The 6,266-nt window shown below is 36.5% G+C and overlaps 1 protein-coding gene across 7 annotated transcripts in view; it reads left to right on the top strand.

Moving 5' to 3' along the window:
• Window positions 1-163: 163 nt before the first annotated feature.
• LOC118211305 (twist-related protein 2-like) overlaps window positions 164-6,266 on the top strand; it is a 28,955-nt gene continuing 22,852 nt past the window's right edge. For 5 of the 7 annotated variants that reach the window (XR_004761988.1, XR_004761989.1, XM_035388416.1 and 2 more), the window contains exons 1-3: window positions 164-301; window positions 635-704; window positions 1,063-1,350. The gene's annotated coding sequence lies outside the window, so the exon portion shown is untranslated. Of the gene's footprint in view, window positions 313-634; window positions 705-1,062; window positions 1,351-6,266 lie in introns of all 7 variants that reach the window. The other 2 variants (XM_035388417.1, XM_035388418.1) reach the window with 2 other exon arrangements.

Here is a 6,266-nt window from a genome sequence, read left to right as displayed (position 1 = left end):
TTTTAAAGAGGTTAAGTGAGGTTATAGCTCAGGGGTGCCCAACCCAGTTCCTGGAGATCTACTATCCTCAAGGTTTTCATTTAAATTCTAAATTGGTGCACCTGAATATACTTATTAGCAGTCCAACAAGATCTTTAGTTGTCGAACGAGGTGTGCCTTGTTAGGGTTGGAGTGAATACCAACAGGATGGCAGATCTGCCGGAACAGCGTTGGGCAGCCCTGTTATAGCTGGAAATGGTTATGATGTACGACTTCAGAATCAGAATCATTCTCGTGGTCATTCACATGTTTTCTGTTCATGGTGCGTTCCAAGTATGTACATCCCTCAACAGCTTCCAGTATATTTGTATTACAGCACCCAGTAAAATCAAAATAGAATCATAGGTTGCTTTGCAAAGTGGTGCAAAGGTATGTACTAAAGGACAGGAGCTGTGCAGCCTGTGCTAGGTGAATCGAATATGCTGTCTGTTTATTATAGGGCAAAACCACTATAAGTACTATACATGCAGGCAGCAAACAAACCATAAGGGCTGTAACTACTTGAATTTGTGTCGTTTGTGGCAACATGTTTCTGGTTGTCAGGCAATTATGAGTGTTTAAGTTGCATTTAAGCTGCATTTTCTGCCTTCTGAAGGTTTGGTGAGGTGACTGACAGACAGTGAAAGCACAGGAGGGTGGAGGAAAGGGGTTCACAGGAGTGACAGGTAAGGTTCAGAACTGGAACATATATGCAACTGATATCTGTACCTACCCACTCATACCACTTTAATCATATTATTTGTGCTGAAAATACTACAAAACCAAAAGTGTGATGTGCAGAATTTACCTGCATTATATACTATTTATAATTGTTCCCCAGCAGAATTATTGCCATGTTTCTATTCCTGAACAGACAATTTACCATGATTTACAGTTGCACCAGTCACCTGTCCAATGACACTCGCTAGTTTCCTTCAGTACGTGTTTTTGTTTAGTTTGATTATTTAATCCTAATTTGTTAATCTCCTTTTTTTTTTTTTGGCTCACTAAATTTGAATCCATTGACTCAACACTTGATTACAGGGCTGTGTGGAGCAGTTGTTGATCAGTGTCTTGGAAACTGGCAGTTAATTGGTCATTGAGAGCAGCTGTGGCGCATTTTCTCTTGTCCAATGAGGGTATGACGACACTCTTCCTGTTGGCATTAAAAGAGGCAGGAAATGCCACATCCAAGTTCATTTTCTGATCCTGCTATCTCTGCCTATGCTACTCATGGTCACAGCTTTATTTCAGCTTGGCTCTCTGCTGGCCTTTTAGGACATTTTGGTTGAGATTCATTTATTTAATTGTCAGGCCGATGGAGGATAAGCGGTAAGAGAATTGTGAAGCTGAGCTGCTTTTAAAGTGATCTGTTTTAAAAATACATGTATGCTGGGTCACCTGGGCTTGAGAGACTAGCATATCTAGACTTGGCTAATCGTTGCAGGTCATTACTACTTGCCTAAATGATTGTCCAGCCCTGCAGGCTTCATTTGTTTTGTTTATTTTGTTAAATGTAAGCTGAAAAGCCTCCCCCCCCCCCCCCCCCCAATAGCAAAATTCTGTTTGCTGTTCAATTGAAAAATGTGTAAATTATAAAGAAAAGATCTCCAAATAATTTCGATCTATTAAATTGAAGAGGCAGAAGACATTTGTTTTGTACACAATTTTTTAAATAAAATTATTCATCCTTTCCTGATTATGTTGTTGGAAATGGTATTCGGACTTCTTCCTATGACCAGCTGGGGTTTGGGCATTGGGGTACGGCCTCATAGTGATTATATTACGGAGCAGAATTTTAACAGTGATTATATTCGCATAGTGTATGTTTAGTGTATAAATGTGCACAATGTGTTCATTCACGCCAGGATATTTACCATGTGATAAGGTACCATGATTGTTTCCAAGGACAATTTTAAATGTGGTTATATTTTACACTAATCAATATTGAGTCCTCTTTCCAAGAAAATTCACCATGATATTATGCCTCAATATGATATTCACTATGATTTACCCTGATCTACTATGATTTAATAAGAGTATTTAAGAAATTTTCATTATATTTCCAGATTGTAATTCACATTAATTCCCCACCCAGATAGTTATCATGATTCTATTCCCAAAAAGCATATTCACCATGGTTTCCTCTGATTTACCGTTATTATATTCCGAGATGGATGTAAAATATAATTCTATGCTGTAAATAACACTTTCCTGGTCCATGGAAGGATATTAACCGTGATACTATAGCTATATAATAGTTATCCTGATTACCATGATTCTATTTCCAACATAAATTAACCATTATTATATTCCTACACTGTAAATCACACTGACTCCTCTCCCCACAAGGATATTTACCATGATATTATTCCCAAATAGGAAATATACCATGATTTACCCTGTTTTACCATGGTCCTATTTCCATACTATAATTCACATTGATTTATTTCCTCAAGGATATTTTCCATGATTCTATTCCCAGACAAAATACTTACCACTATTTACTCTGATTTACCATGATTTATTCTTATTTACCATGATTTGCTGGGACTATTTAACAAATAAAAAAAATAGTCATGATTACATTCCCACATTGTAATATCTCCACCAAGGAGGGTATGTGATGTCTATTTGTGTGGCCATTCATTTGTCTCTGTCCGCACATACATATCTGATAAAGCAATGGAAAGATAAAATTTGTAGTGCACATTCTTTTTCCCAAGAGGAAGAAATCTATTGATTTTGGTAATTATTTTTCCTACAGTGCCACCATCAGCCAAAACTATGGCCAGAGAGCCATGAAATTTGCTACTCGCATTCATGTTCCCTTCAGAATTAACCTGTTGATTTTAGTGACCCCATAACCATTTCTCAAGTGCCACCGTCAGGCCAAGCATATTTTGAAAAGTAATGATTAGATTGTCAAGATATTTGCTGTACACCTTTATGCTAGGGGAGATTGTTGTGCCTTGATGGAAAGTGACTATGATTATGTTCCCACACTGTAATTGTCTTTTTTTTCCCCACCTAGGGCATTTACCATGATTCTGTTTCAGGGAAGGATTTTTACTATGATATAACCTAATTTACCATGATATACGAGAATTCCATATATTTAAAAAAACCATTATTATATTCCTACAATATAATTCACATTGATTCTTCTTCCTGTCAGGGAAGTGAGGATTGAGTCAAATATGTTTAATTTAACTGCTAACTGCCCTCATTGAATATCTGGCACTCTGAATACCAAACCCAGGTGCTTCAACAGTTAAATGTATTTAGGTAAGTGATGTATTTTGATTTAATTTGTTAATTATTATCAAATATCAATTAACAATTAAATTGCCAAATTTGTTGATAGGCCGAGAAACCTGTTGGATCAACGTTTATCAAAATGTACAACTCACAACCAGATTAAAATTAAGAGATTTATTCAACTATGAGAAATATTCATTATCAATAGATGACGGTTAAATTACCTTAAAAAAACAACTAATGTTACAGACATAGACAAGTTGAAGTCCCAAAAGAAATAAGTGAAAGAAGATACCAAACCACAGCTTGTCTCTCCCAAATTATCTCAAGCATATGCAAAGCAAAAATTCTAATGACATTGACCATGATAATTCAACACTATAATTTATATGGTTTCATCTTCCCTGCTGCACATTTACCATGATATTTTCCCAAATAGGGAACAGTATATACTGTGATTTGCTGATTTTATTTCCAAAAAAGACATCAATTACGATTAAAGTATTATAGTGTATGTGTACATTAGTACTATTACTACATTGGATATTTTTCATGATTACCATGAAAGAATTTAATTTTGTTCAATTTATTATGAATGAGGTTATCTACCTCAGGTCAGATCAAGAGTTGAATCTATTAATGGGGCCCCAGATTAAAAAAAATAGGATGAACATTGTTAACAATCATGATTAAAGCAGCCAGCAAAATCCTCAATTTATATTTAAATGGTGGAGTCCTCTTACTGGAATAAGAGGCAGCACAATTGGAAAACATTGCTTAAAATTATTTAGAAGATAAATTGGTATGATAATTACCAGACAGATGAAAATACATTTGAGGGAAGAAATATATATATAAGGTGAAGTATTGCGTGATGCAGGTTGACTTATTCAGACAGTGAGTCCAGCTGGTCTACTGCTGGGATGGTGTCCAGGGTCATTTGTGGGACAGCTGGTCATGTGACTGAATATGTGCTGACATCACTCAACCATATGATGACTGGAATGGAAGTTCCATTGATATGTTATCTGAGACTAAGAAATAATAGATAATGCCTCTTGAAACTAGTAAATAATAAAGGCCCTGCATTGCTTATCTCAACAAGGGACTCGACGATTGACTCAACACTGGATTCTGGTTGGTAAAATTTGGGATGCTGATTGCTGGAAGTACTTTGAGTGTTCTATACAAGGATCAATGCAACAAAAACCAGCTGGTGCCTTAGCAGTTTGTTTTCATCCTGTCTGCAGACACATTCGAGATAACATTAAAAGTTCCCTATTTACTTGTGATAGACTGTTTTAATCTCACAAAGCTTAAAAAGGAACACAAAAAGAAACGAAAAACAGAGAAGTGCCAAGTTGGCTAGAGTTGCGGTTGGTTTATTAAACAAACAAAAAACTCAACAAAAAAAAACTAATTCCAAGCTGGTGTAATCCAAACACGCTGGAAATGTGAATGGGCCTCTCGAGGGTGAGGAGAATTTAAACTGATTTTGCAATGTGAGAGTTTGTCATTTCAATTTTGTAAGAGGGAAGTGAGGTGACAAATCATGACAAACCCTGTTTTACTGAGCGATTTCCAATCAAAGGCATTTTTGCAGTTTTCCAGTTCACAAGCAGAACCCCTGGCTCTGCAAGTTACTGCAATATGGGTTAAGATCCTGGTCATTGAAAACCAGAAATTATTCAATTTTGCGTGTTTGCATGTTTTCTGTGGAATAGGAAACCTGGTGATCGGGATTGACTGAAGTTACATCAAAGACATTTTCATGACAAAGCTTTTACTATTCTGTGTAACAAGTATTGTTTGTGTTTGCGCGCGCTTGCATTCGTGAGTATGTGCACATGCTTGCGAGCATGCGTGCGTGTGTGTGTGCGCGTGTGCATATGTGTGTGTGTGTGTGTGTGTGTGCTTGCATGCATGCATGCGTGTGTAGTACTGTTATCATTGCACTTGGCCTGTAGCTTCTGAGATATTTTTCTAGGTTGTGAATTCTGTTCATGGGAAGGTTAGAGAAGGATTTTCTTGTAAAACCTGTACTGGGGAAAATAAAATGAGAAGAGCAAATATACACTTAAACATAATTGCCTGGAGTGTGAAATACAGTTATGACCAAAAAAGGGAGCATAATGCTTTATTCAATTATGGCAATGAAAAGATCCCGAGAAGAACAAAGACTGAATAAGTCCACCCTGTAAAACCAAGAAATAATTAGTCATTGCTGGAAGAAAGTATGAAATAAAAAGAGGGTATAAACATGTATATGTACTTGGTTTAACTGAAGATTGGGATGAAAGTCCCACCAACCATGTTTTGTGTGATGTCCATGGTGGGGAACAGTAACCATTTGTAAATTTATACTCAGAATCCTCACATGGACTAACAGTAACTTCAAATTTGATTTTGAATAGTGACTGACATATACATAGTGTTGCTCAGATTTAAATGGTAACAGCAATATTAACCAAATGGCTTGATTGATTCAAACTGTTAAACTAATTCATGGTCACTGTGATGTAATATCCTGAGTTACTGTGGACATCAGTGATGTGCACTTCAGCGGTCTGGATATCCTCAGTTAACATGTGACACTTGCAACATTAGTGTGATTTAGCAACTACATGGTAGCATTGATGAATCACAGTGCACCCGTATTGTGAGAATGTAAAAAGCAGTACCTTAGTGTGACATCATTAAGGGTCCTAAGCAACAAAAGTGCTTAGTCGCCCAATTGTTTTTGTTAGATTTATTTCTATTATTATTAGAGGTCAAAGCACACCGTTCTGAAACCTTATTGTAATTGTGTCGGATTTTTGTGGGGGATTATATTTATTATTTGGGGTCTAAGTGCAAAAACCATGATGTAGAAATGTATTCTACTCTACTTCTTCATCAGTTCAATTCAATTGCATTTATACAGCACTCTTTACAAAGGGCATTGTCACAACACAGCTTTACAAACAGCCAAACCAACCCCCCCCCTC

This window comes from Anguilla anguilla, chromosome 13, assembly GCF_013347855.1.
Source record: "Anguilla anguilla isolate fAngAng1 chromosome 13, fAngAng1.pri, whole genome shotgun sequence".
Lineage (NCBI taxonomy): Eukaryota > Metazoa > Chordata > Actinopteri > Anguilliformes > Anguillidae > Anguilla > Anguilla anguilla.
Note: the sequence above shows the minus strand (reverse complement) of the source record. Positions and strands in the feature narration are given on the sequence as shown.